Here is a 23,769-nt window from a genome sequence, read left to right as displayed (position 1 = left end):
TCATGTGCGTGTTTGTTGGTGCTCTTACACGTTCGTAACGTGGCCATATGTTCCCGTCCTATCACTTAACTTTTTAAAGACTCCTGCCACATTTGATCCGTTTTCTAAATAATTTTTTTGATTTGTTTTTTTTTTGAATAGGTGCCCAAACTGCCTCAAACCAGGCGTGACTTGGCTGGAAACATTGAGATACTTGATTTTTAAATTCCTGTAAATCCAAAAAATCGCCTGAAAAACACAAAACTTGACATGGTATTATGAAATGGCACAAACATGCTGTGGTAAAAAATTGTCAAATTTGAAACAAGTTATGGTGTAAGCTTCTTACAAAATGGAGCTTCTCTCAAGAAGGCTCATGCTTCCGAGAGAAGACGTGTCATCTCTGTGTACGAACGATATAGACCGCCTCTTCCCGCCTTGACTTTTTTTACAGAGGCAACATAGACCAATAGGAGTATCGTGCTAATTTTAGGAATTAATTCGGGTTTGTCTGGTTTTTTTATACATTAACTAAGTTTTATAAGCATTTAATGCGTATAATTGAAATTTAAACTACATGCACATGCTCCAGTGCACGAAAGCTGGTTGAAAAATTATATGTGTGTCCTTGAGTGAATGTTTAGGTCCCATGCAAGAAATGGGATCGGATTTCAAACATTTGGGCGTCATGCTCAGCCGGAAACATTGAGAAACTTGGTTTTTAAATTCGTGTAAATTCAGAACTCGCCCGAAAATCATGAAACTTGCATGGTCTCATGACATGACACCAATATGTTGTGGTAAAAATTTCGTTCGATTTGGGACAAGTTTTGGTGTAAGCTTCCTACAAAACGGAGCTTCTCTCAAGAAGCCTCATGGTTTCGAGAGGAAACATGCCACCTCTGTGTGTGAAAACGACATAGACCGCCTCTTCCTACCTTGATTTTTTACAGAGGCAACATAGACCAATAGGAGTATCGTGCTAATTTTAGGAATTAATCCGGGTTCGTCTGACCTTTTTGTACATTAACTGAGTTTTATAGGTATTTAATGTGCATAATTCAAATTTGAACTACATGCATATGCTCCAGTGCACCAAAGCTGGTTGAAAAATCATATGATTTAATGTGCATACTTCAAATTTGAACTATATGCACATGCTCCAGTGGACCAAAGCTGGTTGAAAAATCATATGTGTGTCCTTGAGTGAATGTTTAGGTCTCATGCAAGAAATGAGAATAAATTTCAAACATCTGGGTCGTGGCTACGCCGGAAGCATAGAGAAACTTGGTTTTTAAATTCCTGTAAATCTAAAACTCGTCTGAAAATCATGAAACTCATCATGTTGCCTTCACATGGCATCAACATGCTGTGGTGAATTTTTTGTCCGATTTGCGAAGGCACACACATTAACAACCAACAAAGTCATTCTGGAACAAGAGCTGTCACGTTGCAATCGAAAAACACATGTATTATCGAAACCGTGAGTGTTCTACTAACCATTTATGTGCCGCCACATGTCCCTTTTTTATTGGCTAGGAGGCGCCGTGTGGGGTAGCTATTTGAGTACGGGAGGCATGCGAGTAGACCCCTGCGCATGCTTATCGCGAGGCGAGCCCTTTGACCTTCATCCGTCGCCCACCTCTCTCCCAACTTCTCCATTAATGATGCCCGAGCCCCTATTTTATGGTGTTGCTATGTCTCACTCGACTGAGATTTAAGAGAGAAAAAAAGAAAATCTAAAAATAAAATTTTGCATGGATCTTGATGTAAGATCTGATGGACATATATAGCATCAACTGAGTATAGCAATAGTGATATAAATATAATGACAATGACAGTGGATAATAATTGTCTTACATAACTATTTAGGAAGATAATTAAAAATGCCACATGGGGCAACATCCAAAATACACAAGGGCAAAAGAAGAAGGAAGACAAAGACAACGATTTGGATCGTTGATCTCTACTTTCTTGATGCGTTGCTGCAGGACGCGGAGACTAGTTCTCGCGGTGAGCGGCAATGAACTCTTTCATGTCCTCAATACGCTGCTTGGCAGCATCCACGGATTCCTCCACCAGCCTTTCACGCTCGATGCGGAGTATCTCATTCTCGTCCATAAGTTTCTTGACGATGTCGCCCGTCCTCTTCAACAAGGCAGTGGTCTCATCCTGCTGCTTCGCAGTTCCGGCGATCTTCGCCCTCAGCAGGTCGCGCTCGGTGCGGAGCTTCACCTTGTCCTCCCTTAGTCGCCGGATGACGCCAGTAGCATTTTCAAACGAGGCATTCATCTCATCCTGCAGCTTCATCCAGCCGGAGATCCGATCCATCAGGTTATGGAGCATAACACGCACGCGCCCACGAGAGTCCTCGCCTGCCCGCGAGACATTTTCCTAGGACGCCGCGGTGCGGGAGGACCTCTCTGCTGCATCCGCGGTGCGACGGTACATCTCTGCTGCTTCCGCGGAGTGGCTAGAACAGTCTATTGCTACGGCGGCGCGGCGGGATCTCTGTGCTACTACGGCGGTGTGATACGTCTCCGTCGTATCTATAATTTTTATTGTTCCATGCCAATATTATATAATTTTTACATACTTTTGGCAACTTTTTATACTATTTTTGGGACTAACATATTGATCTAGTGCGCAATGTCAGTTCCTGTTTGTTGCATGTTTTTTGTTTCGCAGAAAATCCATATCAAACGGAGTCCAAACGGGGGTAAAAGCCGACGGAGATTTTTTTTGGAATATATGTGAATTTTGGGAAGTGGAATCAACGCGAGACGATGCCCGAGGGGCCCACGAGGGTGAGGGGCGTGCCCCAAGGGGTCAGGCGCGCCCTGGGCCCTCGTGGCCACTCCGTAAGGCGGTTGGTTCCCTTCTTTTGCCTCAAGAAAGCCAATATCCGGATAAAAATCGTGTCCAAATTTCAGGCCAATCGGAGTTACGGATCTCCGGGAATATAAGAAACGGTGAAAGGGCAGAATCAGGAGCGCAGAAATAGGGAGAGACAGAGAGACATATCCAATCTCGGAGGGGCTCTCGCCCCTCCCATGCCATGGAAGCCAAGGACCAGAGGGGAAACCCTTCTCCCATCTAGGGAGAAGGTCAAGGAAGAAGAAGAAGAAGGGGGGCTCTCTCCCCCTCTCTTCCGGTGGCGCCGGAACGCCGCCGAGGCCATCATCATCACCGCAATCTACACCAACACCTCCGTCATCTTCACCAACATCTTCATCACCTTCCCCCTGTTGGGGAACGTAGTAATTTCAAAAAAATTCCTACGCACACGCAAGATCATGGTGATGCATAGCAACGAGAGGGGAGAGTGTTGTCCACATACCCTTGTAGACCGAAAGCGGAAGCGTTATGACAACGCGGTTGATGTAGTCGTACGTCTTCACGATCCGACCGATCCAAGTACCGAATGCATGGCACCTCTGAGTTCAGCACACGTTCAGCTCGATGACGTCCCATGAACTCCGATCCAGCAGAGCTTTGAGGGAGAGTTCCATCAGCACGACGGCGTGATGACGGTGATGATGATGCTACCGACGCAGGGCTTCGCCTAAGCACCGCTACGATATGACCGAGGTGGATTATGGTGGAGGGGGGCACCGCACACGGCTAAAAGATCAACTGATCAACTTGTGTCTAGAGGTGCCCCCCTGCCCCCGTATATAAAGGAGCAAGGAGGGGAGGCCGGCCGGCCCCTGTAGGCGCGCCAGGAGGAGGAGTCCTCCTCCTAGTAGGAGTAGGACTCCCCTCTTTCCTACTCCTACTAGGAGGGGGAAAGGAATGGGGAGAGGGAGAAGGAAAGGGGGGCGCCGCCCCCCCTCTTCTAGTCCAATTCGTACCAGAGGGGGAGGGGCGCGCGGCCTGCCCTAGGACAGCCCTCTCTCTCTCCACTAAGGCCCATAAGGCCCATTATTTCTCCCGGGGGGGGGGGGTTCCGGTAACCCTCCAGCACTCCGGTTTTCTCCGAAACCACCCGGAACACTTCCGGTGTCCGAATATAGTCGTCCAATATAACGATCTTTACGTCTCGACCATTTCGAGACTCCTCGTCATGTCCGTGATCATATCCGGGACTCCGAACTACCTTCGGTACATCAAAACACAAAAACTCATAATACCGATCGTCACCGAACTTTAAGCGTGCGGACCCTACGGGTTCGAGAACTATGTAGACATGACCGAGACACGTCTCCGGTCAATAACCAATAGCGGAACCTGGATGCTCATATTGGCTCCCACATATTCTACGAAGATCTTTATCGGTCAAACCGCATAACAACGTTGTTCCCTTTGTCATCGGTATGTTACTTGCCCGAGATTCGATCATCGGTATCTCAATACCTAGCTCAATCTCGTTACCGGCAAGTCTCTTTACTCGTTACGCAATGCATCATCCCGCAACTAACTCATTAGTCACATTGCTTGCAAGGCTTATTGTGACGTGCATTACCGAGAGGGCCCAGAGATACCTCTCCGACAGTCGGAGTGACAAATCCTAATCTCGATCTATGCCAACTCAACAAGTACCATCGGAGACACCTGTAGAGCACCTTTATAATCACCCAGTTACGTTGTGACGTTTGGTAGCACAAAGTGTTCCTCCGGTAATCGGGAGTTGCATAATCTCATAGTCATAGGAACATGTATAAGTCATGAAGAAAGCAATAGCAGTAAACTAAACGATCAAGTGCTAAGCTAACGGAATGGGTCAAGTCAATCACATCATTCTACTAATGATGTGATCCCGTTTATCAAATCACAACTCATGTCTATGGTTAGGAAACTTAACCATCTTTGATCAACGAGCTAGTCAAGTAGAGGCATACTAGTGACACTCTGTTTGTCTATGTATTCACACATGTACTAAGTTTCCGGTTAATACAATTCTAGCATGAATAATAAACATTTATCATGATATAAAGAAATGAATAATAACTTTATTATTGCCTCTAGGGCATATTTCCTTCAGTCTCCCATTTGCACTAGAGTCAATAATCTAGTTCACATCTTTATGTGATTAGTTCACATCTCCATGTGACTAATACCCAAAGGGTTTACTAGAGTTAATAATCTAGTTCACATCGCTATGTGATTAACACCCAAAGAGTGATCATGTTTTGCTTGTGAGAGAAGTTTAGTCTACGGGTCTGCAACATTCAGATCCGTATGTATTTCGCAAATTTCTATGTCTACAATGCTCTGCACAGAGCTACTCTAGCTAATTGCTCCCACTTTCAATATGTATCCAGGTCGAGACTTAGAGTCATCTAGATCGATGTAAAAAGCTTGCATCGACGTAACTCTTTACGACGAACTCTTTTATCACCTCCATAACCGAGAAATATTTCCTTAGTCCTCTAAGGATAATTTTGACCACTGTCCAGTGATCTACTCCTAGATCACTATTGTACTCCCTTGCCAGAATCATGCTAAGGTATACAATAGGACTAGTAAACAGCTAGTATACTTTATAGAACCTATGACTGAGGCATAGGGAATGACTTTTCATTCTCTTTCTATTTTCTGCCGTGGTCGGGTTTTGAGTCTTTACTCAACTTCACACATTGCAACACAGGCAAGAACTCCTTCTTTGACTGTTCCATTTTGAACTACTTCAAAATCTTGTCAAGGTATGTACTCATTGAAAAAACTTATCAAGCATCTTGATCTATCTCTATAGATCTTGATGCTCAATGTGTAAGCAGCTTCATCGAGTTTTTTCTTTGAAAACTCTTTTCAAACACTCCTTTATGCTTTCTAGAAATTTCTACATTATTTCCGATCAACAATATGTCATTCACATATATTTATCAGAAATGTTGTAGTGCTCCCACTCACTTTCTTGTAAATACAGGCTTCACCGCAAGTCTGTATAAAACTATATGCTTTGATCAACTCATCAAAGCGTATATTCCAACTCCGAGATGCTTGCACCAGTCCATAGATGGATCGCTGGAGCTTGCACATTTTGTTAGCACCTTTAGGATCGACAAAACCTTCTGGTTGCATCATATACAACTCTTCTTTAAGAAATCCATTAAGGAATGTAGTTTTGACATCCATTTGCCAGATTTCATAAAATGCGGCAACTGCTAACATGATTCGGACATACTTTTAAGCATCGATACGAGTGAGAAAATCTCATCGTAGTCAACACCTTGAACTTGTCAAAAACATTTTGCGACAATTCAAGCTTTGTATATAGTAACACTACTATCGGCGTCCGTCTTCCTCTTGAAGATCCATTTATTCTCAATGACTCACCGATCATCGGGTAAGTCAATCAAAGTCCATACTTTGTTCTCATACATGGATCCCATCTCAGATTTCATGGCCTCAAGCCATTTTGCGGAATCTGGGCTCATCATTGCTTCCTCATAGTTCGTAGGTTCGTCATGGTCAAGTAACATGACCTTCAGAACAGGATTACCGTACTACTCTGGTGCGGATCTCACTCTGGTTGACCTACGAGGTTCGGTGGTGACTTGATCTGAAGTTTCATGATCATCATCATTAGCTTCCTCACTAATTGGTGTAGAGATCACTAGAACCAATTTCTGTGGTGAACTACTTTCCAATTCGGGAGAAGGTACAATTACCTCATCAAGTTCTACATTCCTCCCACTCAGTTCTTTCGAGAGAAACTCCTTCTCTAGAAAGGGTCCATTCTTAGCAACAAAATATCTTGCCTTCGGATCTGTGATAGAAGGTGTACCCAACTGACTCCTTTGGGTATCCTATGAAGACGCATTCTTCCGATTTGGGTTTGAACTTATCAGGTTGAAACATTTTCACATAAGCATCACAACCCCAAACTTTAAGAAACGACAACTTTGGTTTCTTGCCAAACCACAATTCATATGGTGTTGTCTCAACGGATTTAGATGGTGCCCTATTTAATGTGAATGCAGCTGTCTCTAATGCATAACCCCAAAACGATAGTGGTAAACCGTTAAGAGACATCATAGATTGCACCATATCTAATAAAGTACGGTTATGATGTTCGGACACACCATTACACTGTGGTGTTCCAGGTGGCGTGAGTTTGTGAAACTATTCCACATTGTTTTAGTTGAAGACCAAACTCGTAACTCAAATATTCGTCTCTGCGATCAAATTGTAGAAACTTTATTTTCTTGTTACGATGATTTTCCACTTCACTCTGAAATTCTTTGAGCTTTTCAAATGTTTCAGACTTACGTTTCATCAAGTAGATATACTCATATCTGCTCAAATCATCTGTGAAGGTCAGAAAATAACGATACCCGCTCCGAGCCTCAACACTCATCGGATCGCATACATCAGTATGTATTATTTCCAATAAGTCAGTTACTCGCTCCATTGTTCCGGAGAACGGAGTCTTAGCCATCTTGCCCATAAGGCATGGTTTGCAAGCATCAAGTGATTCCAAAATCCCATCAACATGGAGTTTCTTCATGCGCTTTACACTAATATGACCTAAAGGACAGTGCCACAAATAAGTTACACTATCATTATTAACTTTGCATCTTTTGGCTTCAATATTATGAATATGTGTATCACTACGATCGAGATCCAACAAACCATTTTCATTGGGTGTATGACCATAGAAGGTTTTATTCATGTAAACAGAACAACAATTATTCTTTAACTTAAATGAATAACCATATTGCAATAAACATGATCAAATCATATTCATGCTCAACGCAAACACCAAATAACACTTATTTAGGTTCAACACTAATCCCGAAAGTATAGGGAGTGTGCGATGATGATCATATCAATCTTGGAACTACTTCCAACACACATCGTCACGTCGCCCTTAACTAGTTTCTGTTCATTCTGCAACTCCCGTTTTGAGTTACTACTCTTAGCAACTGAACCAGTATTAAATGCCGAGGGGTTGCTATAAACACTAGTAAAGTACACATCAATAACATGTATATCCAATATACCTTTGTTCACTTTTCCATCCTTCTTATCCGCCAAGTATCTAGGGCAGTTCCACTTCCAGTGACCATATCCTTTGCAGTAGAAGCACTTAGTTTCAGGCTTGGGTCTAGCTTTGGGCTTGTTCACGGGAGCAGCAACTTGCTTGCCGTTCTTTTTGAAGTTCCCCTTCTTCCCTTTGCCCTTTTCTTGAAACTAGTGGTCTTGTCAACCATCAACACTTGATGCTTTTCTTGATTTCTACCTTCGTCGATTTCAGCATCATGAAGAGCTTGGGAATCGTTTCCGTTATCCCTTGCATACTATAGTTCATCACGATGTTCTAGTAACTTGGTGATAGTGACTAGAGAACTCTGTCAATCACTATCTTATATGGAAGATTAACTCCCACTTGATTCAAGTGATTGTAGTACTCAGACATTCTGAGCATATGCTCACTAGCTGAGCTATTATCCTCCATCTTGTAGGCAAAGTACTTGTCAAAAGTCGCATACCTTTCGACATGGGCATGAGTCTGAAATACTAATTTCAACTCTTGGAACATCTCATATGCTCCGTGGCATTTCAAAAACGTCTTTGAAGCGCTAATTCTAAGCCGTAAAGCATGGTGCACTAAACTATCAAGTAGTCATCATATTGAGCTTGCCAAACGTTCATAACGTCTACATTTGCTCCTGCAATCGGTCTGTCACCTAGCGGTGCATCAAGGACATAATTCTTCTGTGCAACAATGAGGATAATCCTCAGATCACGGATCCAATCCGCATCATTGCTACTAACATCTTTCAACTTAGTTTTCTCTAGGAACATATCAAAAATAAAACAGGGGAGCTAAACGCGAGCTATTGATCTATAACATAGATATGCTAATACTACCAGGACTAAGTTCATGATAAATTAAAGTTCAATTAATCAAATTACTTAAGAACTCCCACTTAGATAGACATCTCTCTTATCATCTAAGTGATCACGTGATCCAAATCAACTAAACCATAACCGATCATCACGTGAAATGGAGTAGTTTTCAATGGTGAACATCACTATGTTGATCATATCTACTATATGATTCACGCTCGACCTTTCGGTCTCAATGTTCCGAGGCCATATCTGCATATGCTAGGCTCGTCAAGTTTAACCCGAGTATTCTGCATGTGCAAAACTGGCTTGCACCCATTGTATAAGAACGTTGAGCTTATCACACCCGATCATCACGTGGTGTTTCGGCACGATGATCTTTGGCAACAGTGCATACTCAGGGAGAACACTTGTACCTTGAAATTTAGTGAGAGATCATCTTATAATGCTACCGTCAATCAAAGCAGAATAAGATGCATAAAAGATAAACATCACATGCAATCAATATATGTGAGATGATATGGCCATCATCATCTTGTGCTTTTGATCTCCATCTCCAAAGTACTATCATGATCTTCATTGTTACCGGCATGACACCATGATCTCCATCATCTTGATCTTTTATCAACGTGTCATCACATGGTCGTCTCACCAGTTATTGCTTTTGCAATTATTGCCATCGTATAGCGATAAAGTAAAGCAATTACATGACACTTGCATCTAATGCAATAAGGAGACAACCATAAGGCTCCTGCCAGTTGCCGATAACTTTAACAAAACATGATCATCTCATACAATAATTTATATCTCATCACGTCTTGACCATATCACATCACAACATGCCCTGCAAAAACAAGTTAGACGTCCTCTACTTTGCTGTTGCAAGTTTTACGTGGCTGCTACGGGCTGAGCAAGAACTGTTCTTACCTATGCATCAAAACCACAACGATATTTCATCAAGTATGTGCTGTTTTAACCTTCACAAGGACCGGGCGTAGCCACACCCGATTCAACTAAAGTTGGAGAAACTGACACCCACCAGCCACCTGTGTGCGAAGCACGTCGGTAGAACCAGTCTCGCGTAAGCATACGCGTAATGTCAGTCCGGGCCGCTTCATCCAACAATACCGCCGAATCAAAGTATGACATGCTGGTAAGCAGTATGAATTGTATCGCCCACAACTCACTTGTGTTCTACTCGTGCATATAGCATCTGCGCATAAACCTGGCTCGGATGCCACTGTTGGGGAACGTAGTAATTTCAAAAAAATTCCTACGCACACGCAAGATCATGGTGAAGCATCACAACGAGAGGGGAGAGTGTTGTCCACGTACCCGCGTAGACCGAAAGCGGAAGCGTTATGACAACGCGGTTGATGTAGTCGCACGTCTTCACGATCTGACCGATCCAAGTACCGAACGCACGGCACCTCCGAGTTCAGCACACGTTCAGCTCGATGACGTCCCACAAACTCCGATCCAGCAAACTTCGAGGGAGAGTTCCGTCAGCACGACGGCGTGATGACGGTGATGATGATGCCACCGACGCAGGGCTTCGCCTAAGCACCGCTACGATATGACCGAGGTGGATTATGGTGGAGGGGGGCACCGCACACGGCTAAAAGATCAACTGATCAACTTATGTCTAGAGGTGCCCCTGCCCCCATATATAAAGGAGCAAGGGGGGAGGCCGGCCGGCCCCTGTAGGCGTGCCAGGAGGAGGAGTCCTCTCTTTCCTACTCCTACTAGGAGGGGGAAAGGAAGGGGGAGAGGGAGAAGGAAAGGGGGGCGCCCCCCCTTCTCCTAGTCCAATTCGGACCAGAGGGGGAGGGGCGCGCGGCCTGCCCTAGGCCAGCCCTCTCTCTCTCCAGTAAGGCCCATAAGGCCCATCATTTCTCCGGGGGGGGGGGGGGGGTTCCGGTAACCCTGCGGCACTCTGATTTTCTCCGAAAACACCCGGAACACTTCCGGTGTCCGAATATAGTCGTCCAATATATCGATCTTTACGTCTCGACCATTTCTCGACTCCTCGTCATGTCTGTGATCATATCCGGGACTCCGAACTACCTTCGGTACATCAAAACACAAAAACTCATAATACCGATCGTCACCGAACTTTAAGCGTGCGGACCCTACGGGTTCGAGAACTATGTAGACATGACCGAGACACGTCTCCGGTCAGTAACCAATAGCGGAACCTGGATGCTCATATTGGCTCCCACATATTCTATGAAGATCTTTATCGGTCAAACGGCATAACAACATACGTTGTTCCCTTTGTCATCGGTATGTTACTTGCCCGAGATTCGATCATCGGTATCTCAATACCTAGCTCAATCTCGTTACCGGCAAGTCTCTTTACTCGTTACGTAATGCATCATCCCGCAACTAACTCATTAGTCACATTGCTTGCAAGGCTTATTGTGATGCGCATTAACGAGAGGGCCAGATGATACCTTTCCGACAGTCGGAGTGACAAATCCTAATCTCGATCTATGCCAACTCAACAAGTACCATCGGAGACACCTGTAGAGCACCTTTATAATCACCCAGTTACGTTGTGACGTTTGGTAGCACAAAGTGTTCCTCCGGTAATCAGAAGTTGCATAATTTCATAGTCATAGGAACATGTATAAGTCATGAAGAAAGCAATAGCAGTAAACTAAACGATCAAGTGCTAAGCTAACGGAATGGGTCAAGTCAATCACATCATTCTCCTATTGATGTGATCCCGTTTATCAAATGACAACTCATGTCTATGGTTAGGAAACTTAACCATCTTTGATCAACGAGCTAGTCATGTCGGGTGGTAGGTGCGACATATGCCAATGGGTGGCTTATCATTGTGGGAGCCAGTAAGACATCGCCGGTGCCTGGAAATGGGATAAGGCGAAGACATGCACGCCGGCGAATCTTACCCAGGTTCGGGGCTCTTCGTGGAGATAACACCCCTAATCCTGCTCTGCAGGGTCTCCGCATGATCACTAGATCAACACAAGTGGCTCCTTGAGCTGTTTGACTAGAGGAAGAAGAAGGGCAAGGCTAGCTCTCCTCTTCTCTCTATGTGGTGTCTAAAACTCTAAGAGATCAACCCTTTGCATGGGTGCCCTTGGGGGTTTATATAGGCCTACCCCCCAGGGGTACAATGGTAATCCGGCTGGACGCGGGTCCTGGCCGTCAGTGTCTGTATTCGCCGGCTTCTCCGCCGGCCGCTGGGGTTCGCCGACAGGTGGGTCCCGCCGGCTGCCGGCCTCTTGGCCAACAGGCCGGCCCCACCGCCTGGGGGTCTTGTCAGCGGCTGGTTACTGTAGCCTCGCCCCTGATGACAAGGGTTTTGCCGAGGTAAGCATGGCTACAGTGCCGCCGCCTGGCGGGTTCTCATTGTAGCCTTACCTCGTCTTGTCTCCTTAATGATGCACATACTTCAAGGGAGGGAGGTAGCCGGCTATTGGGAGCCGGCTATGCCCCGGACCGACTGGGGGAGGCTTGGCCGTCTTCAAGCGTCTCTCTGGCTGAAGGGGCCCGCCGCCCGAGGGCCGTACTGACAGCTTGTCGTGGGTGGCGTCATGGTCAACATGGCAACAGTGCCGCGCCGGACGGGGGATGGCTGACCCGTACGGCGCACTGTGGCCATGCGTGCTCCGGGATTCAGGGGTGACAGGCCGTACTGTAGCCACGCCCGTCTCGTCACCGTTATGCGGGTGCAGCCCTTGAGGGTGCGATCTTGGCCGCTTGCCGGGAACCGGTCTTCTTGTGGCCGGCTTCTGGGAGTCGGTGTTCTTGTGGCCGGCTTCCTGGAGTCGGCCATTTTGTGGCTCTCTTTGGGAGGGTTTTTAGGGCCGGGACATCTTCCAGTAGTTGGTCCGTGAGATAGCCGGCCAGGGGAAGGCGGCCCTGTGCTTTGGGTGCTTGAAGGCTCGATCGGCCTGATAATTTTTGAAGAGCCAGGGGGAGTCGGTTAGGCTACCCGTGGCCATTTACTCCGACAAGTCAAGTAGAGGCATACTAGTGACACTCTGTTTGTCTATGTATTTCACACATGTACTAAGTTTCCGGTTAATACAATTCCAGCATGAATAATAAACATTTATCATGATATAAGGAAATAAATAATAACTTTATTATTGCCTCTAGGGCATATTTCCTTCACCCCAATCTATCTACAGCGGTCCACTCTCCCACAACCCGCTGTACCCTCTACTTGAACATGGTGCTTTATGCTTCATATTATTATCCAATGATGTGTTGCCATCCTATGATGTCTGAGTAGATTTTCGTTGTCCTATCGGTAATTGATGAATTGCTATGATTGGTCTAATTTGCTTGTGGTTATGTTGCTGTCCTTTGGTGCCCATCATCTGAGCGCGCGCGTGGATCACACCATAGGGTTAGTTGTATGTTGATAGGACTATGTATTGGAGGGCAAGAGTGAAAGAAGCTTCAACCTAGCATAGAAATTGATGCATACGGGATTGAAGGGGGACCAATATATCTTAATGCTATGGTTGGGTTTTACCTTAATGAATGTTAGTAGTTGCGGATGCTTGCTAATAGTTCCAATCATAAGTGCATAGAATTCCAAGTCAGGGATGACATGCTAGCAGTGGCCTCTCCCACATAAAACTTGCTATCGGTCTAGTAAAGTAGTCAATTGCTTAGGGACAATTTCGCAACTCCTACCACCACTTTTCCACACTCGCTATACTAACTTTATTGCTTCTTTATCTAAATAGCCCCTAGATTTTATTTACATGCTCTTTATATTTTTGCAAACCTATCCAACAACACCTACAAAGTACTTCTAGTTTTATACTTGTTCTAGCTAAAGCGAACGTTAAGCGTGCGTAGAGTTGTATCGGTGGTCGATAGAACTTGAGGGAATATTTGTTCTACCTTTAGCTCCTCGTTGGGTTCGACACTCTTACTTATCAAAAGAGGCTACAATTGATCCCCTATACTTGCGGGTTATCCAGACCTTTTTCTGGCGCCATTGCCGGGGAGTTATAGCGTGGGGTGAATATTCTCGTGTGTGCTTGTTTGCTTTATCACTAAGTAGTTTTTATTTTGTGCTCTTGTTTTCTATCTTTAGTTATGGGTTGGAAACGCAAAATAACAAAAAAAATTAGTGGTACCTGCTGAACCAATGGTTGAAGAACCACTCAAAATCTATCACACTCTTGAAGCTTTTTACTTGGATAATCTACGATCCCTATGTGCTCGTGCTGAAACCCCAACTAGCTTAGTTGAGGGAAAATCTTTAGATGAGCATGCTTGTTATGTGCGACACTGCTTATCTCAAAAAGGGAAACTTTTACTAGATCAAATTCATCAGCTTTGTTGAGGCTGGTATAATCTATACACATGCGCCATTTATTGTTTTTCTTCAACACCAGGACCGGGTTGGCAAGCCACTCTGAAAAAACACCTCCATAATGAAGCCGGCTGCCAGAAGCCGGGCTATCTCTTCTCCCACAATCCTTCTCTTTTCCTCCGACAGTCGGCGGAGAGGTTGTTTGACTGGTTTTGCGTCTGCTCGGATGTGTAGCTTGTGCTCGGCGAAATCCTTCAGAACACCCGACATGTCTTTTGGGGACCATGCAAAGATGTCCTGATTCTCACGGAGGAAATCGACGAGCTCGCCTTCCTATTTGCTGTCCAGGTTTGCTCCAATGACGGCAAACCTCTCCGGGTTCTCTGGGTCCAGATGTATCTTCTTTGTTTCCTTGGCCGGCTGGAAGGAGCCTTGAGCATCATATTCCTTGGGGTCAGGGGACAGGGCCGGCTGCTTGCCGGCCATGGCCACGACTTGGTCCAGCATCTTTTTTTCTTTAGCAATCACGAGGGACTCGGCCAGCCGGCTGCTGGCTGCAGCACACTCAGAGGATTTCTTGTAGTCTCCGGCTATGGTGATGATCCCCTTTGAACTTGGCATCTTCATCTTGAGGTAGGCGTAGTGGGGCACAGCCATGAACTTGGCCAGGGCAGGTCGGCCAAGCAACACGTGGTAATGGCTCTCTAGATCCACCACTTCAAACCAGACTGCCTCTCGGCGGAAGTGATCCTTGTCTCCGAAGAGAACATCCATCTTTATCTTGCCGATTGGTGAGCGGGACATGCCGGGTATGATGCCATGGAACATAGTCCGGCTTGGCATGAGTTGCTTCGTCTTGATGTTCAGCTTCTCCATGGTGTCACGGTACAATATGTTGATGCTGCTCCCACCGTCAATCAATACACGGGAGAAACGAGCAGCTCGCCTTTCCGTCACGAGGGTGGCGTCCAATACCAATGCATAAGAGCCGGGAGACGGCATCACCTCTGGGTGATCGGCCCGGCTCCAGCTGATAGGCTTCTCAGACCAATGCATAAACTCTGGGTTGTTGGAGGCGACCGCGTTGACTTCTTGGTGTTGTCGGCGTCGACTGCGCCTGTCTTCAGTTTGGCTTGTAAAGACGACGTAGGCGGCGTGCTCATCCGGGAACTCGTCTTGAATGGCTCCGACTGCTGGTCGGGCAGCCGGCTGCTGAGGGGCTGGAGGTGGCTGGCCAGCAGGTGGAGGCGCACCAGCCCTTCGCCTTTGGAGATCCGCGTGAGCCAATGACACTTCTGGGTCATGTGGTTGGACGGCTTCGCGCCGCTGTGGAACTTGCAGGGGGCATCAAGGGTTCACTCGTAGGAGAAAGCCGGCTGCCAAGCCGGCCTGCCGCCCTTCTGCTTCTTGGGCATGGGCCGCTCTTCAGGTTGTTCGTCTTCGACTGTGGCTACTTACCGACTGGTGAAAGGCGGCATAGGGGCCTTGCGCTAGTTGTCGTTCTAGTAAGGGCGTCGACTGGAGTCAGCAGCCGACGTCTTGGGAGCCGGAGCGAGCACCTTTCCAGAGGCATCCACTCGAAGCTCGGTCTTCATCGAAGAGTCGGTCGTGGCGTACTTGTCTTCTATGATCAGCAGCTCGTCGAGGGTAGTCGGCTCGTCGCAGAGGAGCCGCTGCTTGAGGAGGGTGCCCTCTCGGCACCCGGCGGTGAAGTACTCTATGGCTTGAACCTCGTGCACCCCTTCGCAGGAGTTGCGGAGCTCGGCCCAACGCGTGAGGTAGTCGCGAGTTGATTCGCTGGGCCCTTGGACGCACAAGGAGAGCTGGCGGGGCTTGGGAGGCCGCTTGTACGTGCTGGTGAAGTTGCGGATGAACACTTACGTGAAGTCTAGCCAGCTGTTGATGCTATAGGGCTTGAGGCTGTTCAACCAAGTGTGTGCCGTGCCTTGAAGCATGAGCGGGACGTACTTCACGGCAACGCGCCTGTTGCCATTCGCTATGCAAACTGCGGTGGAGTAATCGATCAGCCAGTCTTCCGGCTTCACGGAGCCGTTGTATTTTGGCGTGTCTCTTGGGAGCGAGAACCCTTTGGGGAAGGGTTTGTCGTGGATGCGGGGGCCAAAGCAAGGCGAGCCGACATCATCTTCTTGTTCTAGCGCCAGGGATCGCGCTAGGCGGTCGATCCGGTGGCGGGCGTCATTCTCGCCGACTCCTTCGCGGTGGCCTAGTCGACCGCCAAGAGTCGGATGCGTAACAGGCAGCGGGGTGGGATATCTCTCCCCACGAGGCTGGGGAGGAGGCGAATCGCCTCGTCGTTCCACAGCTCGGGGGCGGCCTTCTGCGTCGCGCTCGATGGTGAGCCGAGTCCGACTGCGGCTAGCACCCGACTCCTTGTCTTTTCTCGCGCGGGCGCCGTCTGTAGTCGGCGTCCGGGATGTCGCGTCGTGCTCTCGATGTGGGGGAGGACTTTCAGCACTGGCGCTGGCTTCATGCCGCTCTGCGGCCGCGTCGATCAGCTGCTGGATGCGCCTAGTCATGTATGGGAGCTCGTCGGCCCCCAGCCCGTTCAGCTCATCTACGGCCGCCTGAGCGGCACGCAGGTTCTCGAGTGGCGTGGAGTAGACTGGGCGGTCTGCTCCCAGCATGCTGGCGATGGCCGTGCCGCGCTTCTTGAGGATGCCGGCTCAGCTCGGCCCGCCAGGAGGCAGCGTACCAAAGGCGGCACGGTCGACTTCGCGCTGGTGAGCCTCAGTGAGGCGTCTCATGGATGCTATCTTTTGGCCCTCCGCGATGAGGGCAAGGCGGCGTGCCTCCAGTGTCTCGGCGTCGGCGTCGGATGGGATGGGGGCGGACAAGTCGTGTAGCGCCACTTGTAGGGCGTCGTGGGCGTTCTCGCCTGAGGCGGCGCCGTGGCTGATGACCAGCACCTCAGTGACAGCGTTGCTGCCATTGTCGGCTCGAGGAAGAGGGTCGTCGATGATCACCACGTTGGTGGGGAAGGCGTCAAGCGATGCCGTGTCGGAGTCGACAAGCATCGGGTCGGTGGAGCCGACCGACTCCAAGTCCACAGCAAGCTCGCTGGAGACGTGAAGCTGGTCGAGGAGGCTTACGAGGCGGCTCTCGGGGCAGTCTGTGCCCGCGTCGGAAGCAGGCTCGTCGGAGATGCGAGCCTCGCCAAGAAGATCGGCGAGGCAGCTCGCCGCGCAGGCGTGTTCGACGCCTTGCAGCACGTCGGGGCAAGCGCCATCGGGCGTGCCGGGCTGGCTACGCTCGCTGGGAAGGAAAAGGGTTCCCGTCCAGAATAGGTCTCCGGACGACGGTGCACCTGGCCCCACGGTGGACGCCCAATGTCGAGTGGTAGGTGCGACATATGCCAACGGGTGGCTTATCATTGTGGGAGCCAGTAAGACATCGCCGGTGCCTAGAAACGGGATAAGGCGAAGACTTGCACGCCGGCGAATCTTACCCAGGTTCGGGGCTCTCCGTGGAGATAACACCCCTACTTCTGCTCTGCGGGGTCTCCACATGATCACTAGATCAACACAAGTGGCTCCTTGAGCTGTTTGGCTAGAGGAAGAAGAAGGGCAAGGCTAGCTCTCCTCTTCTCTCTATGTGGTGTCTAAAACTCTAAGAGATCAACCCTTTGCATGGGTGCCCTGGGGGGTTTATATAGGCCTACCCCCCAAGGGTACAATGGTAATCCCGCTGGACGCGGGTCCTGGCCGTCAGTGTCTGTATTCGCCGGCTTCTCCGCCGACAGGTGGGTCCCGCCGGCTGCCGGCCTCTTGGCCAACAGGCCGGCCCCACCGCCTGGGGGTCTTGTCGGCGGCTGGTTACTGTAGCCTCACCCCTGATGATGAGGGCTTTGCCGAGGTACGCATGGCTACAGTGCCGCCGCCTGGCGGGTTCTCACTGTAGCCTTACCTCGTCTTGTCTCCTTAATGATGCACATACTTCGAGGGAGGGAGGTAGCCGGCTATTGGGAGCCGGCTACGCCCCAGGCCAACTGGGGGAGGCTTGGCCGTCTTCAAGCGTCTCTCTGGCTGAAGGGGCCCGCCGCCCGCGGGCCGTACTGATAGCTTGTCGTGGGTGGTGTCATGGTCAACATGGCAACAGTGCCGCGCCGGACGGGGGATGGCCGACCCGTACGGCGCACTGTGGCCATGCGTGCTCCGGGATTCGGGGGTGGCATGCCGTACTGTAGCCACGCCCCGTCTCGTCACCGTTATGTGGGTGCAGCCCTTGAGGGTGCGATCTTGGCCGCTTGCCGAGAACCGGTCTTCTTGTGGCCGGCTTCTGGGAGTCGGTCCTCTTGTGGCCGGCTTCCTGGAGTCGGCCATTTTGTGGCTCTCTTCGGGAGGGTTTTTAGGGCCGGGACATCTTCCAGTAGTCGGTCCGTGAGATAGCCAGCCAGGGGAAGGCGGCCCTGTGCTTTGGGTGCTTGAAGGCTTGATCGGCCCGATAATTTTTGAAGAGCCAGGGGGAGTCGGTTAGGCTACCCGTGGCCATTTACTCCGATAGTAGTCCCCGAAGCTGGTTGGGCTTCGAGGCTGAAAGGAGGGCGAGAAGGTCAATCAACTTCCTATCTTGAAGAGCCAGCAGCTAGGAGCCGACTTTGATTAGGTACGCTGTCTTGCCAAGGTTTTGAAGTCTGAAGGCGGGACTCAGCTGGCGCACACGCCGGGTTGCGGGCCGGCCGCTTGCCGCCCGCACGCCACGCGGCACCCTCCGGCTGGAAGAGCCTGCCAGCCCACGCGCGTGACGGGACGCCGCCGCAGGCCTGGGCCCGCCACTTCCATGCCTAGGCCTAGGTATGGATCTTCTGTGGCCCAAAATGGGCTGTTCGCCTTCCAATGGCGGTTTTCGCAAGCCATTTGGGTGCAACAATCGCGGGACGTGGGGGAGTGGGCGCAGTTAATCCCACGTCCCCCCACGCCTCGCCTCCTGGGCTTCGCCGCAGGAGGCTATAAATAGGGGGAGGAGGGGGAGCGGTAGACGCTCGCACGCTCACCCTCGCTCCGCCATCTTCTTCTTCTTCCTCTCCATCGCTGCAGCCCCTCGCCGCCGTGCCGTCCCTCTAGTCATCGCACTACCCCGTAGCTTCGCCGCCACGGGGCCGTGGTTTCGCCGTCGCCGCGCCCTTCTCATCGGCTTCTTGCCCTCATGTTGCGCGGCGGAGACTGGGACGGCTCCAACATCCACGCGGACCACATCGACTTCCTCCGCAAGACGCGGTGGTTGCCCGGCAAGGACCATGTGCGGGTCCGTCTTGTGCCGGAGAGGGAGATCTCGCCGGTGCCGGAGGAGGGCGAGCGGGTAATCTTCCGCTCGCACTTCCTGCGCGGCCTTGGCCTGCCTGCGAGCGGCTTCTTCCGTTCCTTCCTCGAATTCTACCAGCTCCAGCCGCACCACCTCACTCCAAACACGGTGGTGCTGCTGTCTGCCTTCGTCACTTTGTGCGAGGGCTTCCTTGGCGTCCTTCCCACCCTCGAGCTCTGGGGGGAACTCTTCCAGTCCAAGCTCGGCACCGCCATGCGGGGCGTGCCGGCTCAGAGCGGTGCCTTTATCGCGGTGCGGAGGCCGGTAGCCGACAACCCTTTTCCTCCCATCACGCTGATCCAGTCAGTGAAGCTCTGGCAGAAATCCTACTTCTATGTGAAGAACGTCGCTCCGCAAGGAGACTTCGTCAACTTGCCGGCTTATGTAGCCGGCCCGCCGGCTGGGAGGCGGCCCCAGTGGTCCTATCGGGCCAGAACGCTGTCGCATGCTGGAGCCGTCGCCGTCGTGCGACTCCGGGTAATGGTCCAATCGGAGGGCCTGATCGGGCCCGACCTGCTGGCCGCCTTCGTGGTGCGCCGGGTGCTCCCGCTCCAAGGCCGCCCTCATATGATTTGTCAAATGAGCGGCCAACTCGATCCGAGTCGGATGTGTACCAAGGAGATGCCTCATGCCGAGGTAGCTCTCATGGTGAACTACCTCGCGAACTGCAAGCTCACCGACGAGTGGCAGTTTGGCAAGGAGCCGTACTCCCGTGCCAATCCCCCGCCTATGGTAAGCTTTCCTTTTCTTCTCTTCTTTACTTTTGTCACCAAGTTTCTCTTGGCCGACTCTGACTAGTCGGTTTGTCTTGACAGAGCCCCCTCCTTCGACCGGCAGCCGGGGCAGCGGGGGTGGAGCGCCAATATCTCCCCGACCGGGCGACGCATGACTTGGATGACCCCGACTTGGGGGCGGCCGCTCTGGACGACAACACCGTGGTGGGAGGCGGCGAGGCAGGCGGCTCCGGGCTTGGAGCCAGCTTCGACGACTGGCCGGATGATGATGAGGCGAAAGTCGTCCCGCGTCGCCAGCCGGCGTCCGATCAGGGCACGGGCTCATCTGCCGCGCCGGTGCCCGAGGCGGCGTGCAGAAGCGCCGGGCCGCGCCGGGCCTATTCGGCAGTCGGCCGAAGAAGCCCAAGAGCATGGCGGCGGCGACCAAGCGGTATGAGGCAGCCGCGAAGGCTGCCCGCTTCCGCAAGGTGGTGAAGCAGCCACAAATGGTTTCGGCGTAAGTGTCAATTCTCTCGCGTATTCCTTCTTCTTTTTTGTTGATATTCTTCTGAGTCCTTGTCTTGACTTGTCAAACAGGGCTCCGCTTTCTCTTGAACGGACCGCTGCCGCCTCCGTGGTTGGATCGGCGGGAGGATCCGCAAGCGCCCGCCGCATGGACCCCCGTGCCGAGCTTCAAGCAGCGACGGAGCGGAATGCGCGGGAGGCGCGGGAGGAGCGGGAGGTGGAGGAGCTGAGGGCGGCCGCTGCCAAGGCGGCGCAGGAGATGGCGGAGGAGTCGGCAGCGGCACAAGCCGACGCGGCAGCCAAGGCCCAGGCGGAGGCTGCAGCCGCAGAGAGGGCGGCGGAGGCCCTGCTTGTCGTCCCCCTGCGCGCTGTGGCGCCCGAGATCCCGGAGCCCCCGCCGGAGGAAGCCGGTGGCGACCAGCTGGGGATGGAGAGGGAGGAGGATGACGTCGTCGTCCGGGAGAGGGAGGCGGCACCGCCATCGCCGACTGGGGCGGACCAAGGCAGCCGGCCTAGCGCGCCGCCCGTGCAACCGGCTGGGTGCGAGCCGGCTGCGAGGGCAGACCTTGTGGTCCGGTCGCCATCGCGCCAGCGCGCGGGGAAGGCGACTTCGGCGCTGGACCCACAGAGGGCCGCGGGCTCTAGCTCGTCGGCCCTGCATCTGGAGACGGCCAGCGCCAGCTCGGGGTGGACGCCGGGTGGTGCGACGGCCGTGCTGAACGTGGCGGCGCAAGAAGTCCGGAACCAGCTTCAATCCCAGGCCACCGTGCTGAAGCAGTATAATCAAGAGTACCTCGCGACACGGGCGGCCATTCGGGTGAATCTTCCCGCTTTTTTGTTTCTTGTTCTTGATTTCTTCCGTGGGGGCGCGTCAGCGCACCCACTGGGTGTAGTCCCCGAGTTCCGAGTCGGCTGCTGAGCAGGCGGCTTGGAACTTCTTAGCAGACTTCGATTGCTATCTTGTTCTTATTCGCTCCTCTGTCCTATTTGCAGGACTATGACAACCTCCGCGCGGCTACCTTCAACTCCCAGGTCCGGGAGCTGAACCAGAAGACCACTGATCTGACTGAGAGCCGGAGTAAGTGCTTCATCTTTTATCTCACGTGGGGGCGCGTCAGCGCACCCACTGGGTGTAGTCCCCGAGATTCGGGCCGACTGCTGAGCAGTCGGGCCGGATCTTTCCTGGCGACTTCTTTCTTATTGCTTTTTTCTTCTTTGCCATATCTGCAGAGGCCAATGCCGACCTGAGGGAGTAGTTGGGTGGGGCCCAGACCGCCCTTCGTGCCAAGGAAGCCGAGTGCAACGCCTTGGCTCAGGAGAGTGACCGCTTGGTCTAGAAGCTGGCCGACCAGGAGGAGAGCCCTGAAGGCGGCGCAGGACAGCGAGGCCACCCTCCAAGCCGAGTACGAGACCGAGGCGGCAAGCTGGGCTGAGGCAAGGCAATCGCTGATCAACGGCTATGGCCGGATCAAAGATTTGGTTGACGGTAGGCCGCCTTCTTCTTTGTTCCTTTGCTTGTCGCCTGCCGTTTGGTCCATTTTCTGACTTTGTGTTTTTCTCTTCCTTTCTTACTTCTGCAGATTACTTCCCTGGTTACTCCGTTGCCACCAACCGAGTCATCGAGGCCCACCGCGAGGCGCACAGGCAGGCTGGAGCTGAGATCGCGTCGGACGCTCGCTGGTCGCTTGAGGAGCAGCTTCTGGCGATCCAAGCCCGCCTCTAGCCGGCTCACCGCATGCTCCGCCGTCTTCAGCGCGTTGGGGCGCAAGTGCTGGCCGCCCTCTGGCCCGGCGAGGTGGTTCCCCGTACCCCCAGTCGGACTGCCGACTGGCTGGAGGTAGCGGTTGGCCGCTTCGAGGCCTGGAAAGCTTCGGCAGCTCGGTCAGGCGCCAGGCGGGCGCTGGAGTTCGTCAAAGCTTGGTATCCTGAGCTGAATTTGGACCAGCTGGCCACCTGGCGGCAGGAGGCTGCCGAGGAGCTGGAGGCGGTGCGGCCGGCTATCATCCAGCGCGCCTCGGCGATCGCCGACTACACCGACACCAGTGCCTTTGCCCCTGAGGTGGATGATGACGGCGTTGCTCAGCCGGAGGAGTGGTTTGGGCTGAACCCAGCGGATGGTGAGGACTCGGCAGAGGAGATCGACTCCAGCGACGAGGTCGAAGAGGAGGAGGGAGAGGATGGTGAAGACGCCGTGCCAGACGGTGGAGCAACCGGCCAGCCTCAGCTTGACCGTGCCTCCAGCAACGAGGCGCGTGCGAGCGCGCCGCCTGCAGCCGGTGATGATCAAGCCGAGACTCGCCAGCCGGCCACTCCTCCAGCCAGCACTGCCGTCTCCACTTACCTGCCTGGCTCGCCTACTGCACCCTTAGCCTGATCCGCCACCTTTGCTTTCCTGTTTATTACTCTTTGAACAGTATTTGTTAAGTTTGCGCAGTTCCACCCACTGGGGGTGTATTCAAACTATGTTGAATGCCGGCCTTTTGAAGGCCTTTTGTGTAAATATAATCATGCATGTGCTTGGCTTCCGATTGTATTTGCTTTTCATCTTTTTTGGCTGTTTCCTTTGCCGCCCTCCCTTGGTCGCCGCCTTCCCAGCCGGACAGCTGCTCTGCAGTCTGTGGCTGGGGAAGGGCTTGGCCGTTTGGGAGGGCAAGTACTCTAGCTTTCTTAGATTGTAGCAAGGTAAATGGGAAACCGGCCAGCCGGCTGTTCTGACAGCCGGTTGGCGGGGTGGGAGGCCGGTTTGTGTTACATAAGTTCGTTAGTCCTTAGCCGTTTTTCGTGTGGGCATCCTTTCCTGCCTTTGACTCTTGCCATTCAGACAGTCGATTCTTTGAGCTGCTACTTTCAACAAGAGAGGGCTTGGGTGCCGGCACACTACTTGTCTGACTGCAGGTAGAACTTTAATATAACTCAAGGCGGCAAGTCCCCAGGCCGACTGAACGAACCCGGTGCCGGACAGAAAATCAAATGTAATAATACATTCATAGGTATGACACTCGTCATACATAGATAAAAGAGGGTAGTCCCCGAGTGCTCCTCGGGGGGCCCGTTGTCTTGTACTTAATACAAAAGGTAGCATGGTACATACTGCTTTTAACTGTAAAATCTTCGGAGGAGATT

The sequence above is a fragment of the Aegilops tauschii genome, chromosome 5 (assembly GCF_002575655.3).
Source record: "Aegilops tauschii subsp. strangulata cultivar AL8/78 chromosome 5, Aet v6.0, whole genome shotgun sequence".
NCBI classification, from domain to species: Eukaryota; Viridiplantae; Streptophyta; class Magnoliopsida; order Poales; family Poaceae; genus Aegilops; species Aegilops tauschii.
Note: the sequence above shows the minus strand (reverse complement) of the source record.